Raw genomic sequence first — 1,774 nt, 5'->3', positions numbered from 1 at the left:
CTTTATAAGCATTTCACTTTCTTTCTTTCTTTTTTTTTTTTATATATTTTATTGATTTTTTACAGAGAGGAAGGGAGAGAGATAGAGAGCTAGAAACGTCGATGAGAGAGAAACATCAACCAGCTGCCTCTTGCACACACCCTACTGGGGATGTGCCCGCAATCCAGGTACATGCCCTTGACCGGAATCAAACCTGGGACCTTTCAGTCCGCAGACCGACGCTCTACCACTGAGCCAAACCGGTTTTGGCAGCATTTCACTTTCAATTAAAGTTATACAGTACTTAGAAGTAAGAGAGACTCTTATATTTATGTTAAAGTATCCATTTGGAGGTATTTTATTTACATTTTTTATTTATAACTAGAGGCCCAGTGCACGAATTTGTGCATGGGTGGGGGCCCTCAGTGATCAAGGCCTGTCATGGGGCTGGCCAGCAGGGGAGAGGGACCAAGGGAAGTTGGGGGCAACTGTGGGGAGGGGCCATGGGAGGTTGGCTGTGGGAGTGCACTGACTACCGGGGGGCAGCTCCTACACTGAGAGTCTGTCGCCTGCCAGTCACTGAGCATTATAGTGACTGGTCAACCAGTTGTTCCAGTCGTTTAGTCATAACAGTAGTATATATATATATATGTAGATAGATAGATAGATATAGATATAGATAGATATAGATAGATAGATATAGATATAGATATAGATATAGATATATATGGATAAAATTATGTTAAATATGATAAAGCATTACTTTGGATAATTTTGTTTTATGTTTTTAAATATCATATACTCAGTTACGATACAATTATACCAAAATTTTAACAACCACAATTTAGAATTCTCATCATAGTTATAATTATATTTAAAGTACCCAAATGAACAACTTGTGTTCCTTATTGTGAAATGGAGCTCTGTATTTTTTTAAAATATATTTTATTGATTTTGTACAGAGAGGAAGGGAGAGAGATAGTTAGAAACATCGATGAGAGAGAGTCATCGATCAGCTGCCTCTTGCACACGCCCTACTGGGGATATGCCCGCAAACAAGGTACATGCCCTTGACCGGAATCAAACCCAGGACCTTTGAGTCCCCAAGCCAACGTTCTATCCATTGAGCCAAACCAGTTTCGGCTGGAGCTCTGTATTTAAATGGTTTTGTACTCTCCTTTATTCTCTTGAGCTAGAGATTCCTGTGATCCTCAATGTTTTGATTGTAGAAATCAGTGTGTTTGCTTTTTTGTATGACATTATTTCATAGCACCTTATATTTAAAGATATCTTTACATAAAACAAATTAACCATTTTGGTTTTAATCTACTTGAAGATACTGTAAAATGTATATGTGAATAAAACCTTATGTTGTTTAACTTTTCCATATGTTATCAGTATATGAATGGATTGAAACTGTGAAAATAGAAATTTTAATGAATGCCTAAAGTAAAGATAAGCAAAAGATGACAAGTCATTCACCTTTGGATTCAAGGCAAAATTATTTGATACCTTTTATGATATATGGTTAATAGAAGAAGGAATTTGTGGGTTGACCTGCTTTCACATTCCAACTCTATTAGCCATGCATCTCTGAGCTTCTCATTGAGGTCTCCTCACTAACTGAGAGATGTAGGAATAATTCCAGGCACAAAGTTAGTTCTCAGTAAATGTTCTCTCTGCCCAGCATTCCAGCTCAAAGTAGGAAGTAAAAATTTCTCAGTACAAAAACATCAGTCATTGAGTGGATCATAAGCAACTTCCTTACCCAAAGCATTTGCCAATATTTTTTTTG

Source organism: Pipistrellus hanaki, assembly GCF_964339955.1.
Source record: "Pipistrellus hanaki genome assembly, chromosome: 8".
NCBI classification, from domain to species: domain Eukaryota; kingdom Metazoa; phylum Chordata; class Mammalia; order Chiroptera; family Vespertilionidae; genus Pipistrellus; species Pipistrellus hanaki.
This window is presented reverse-complemented; position numbering follows the sequence as displayed.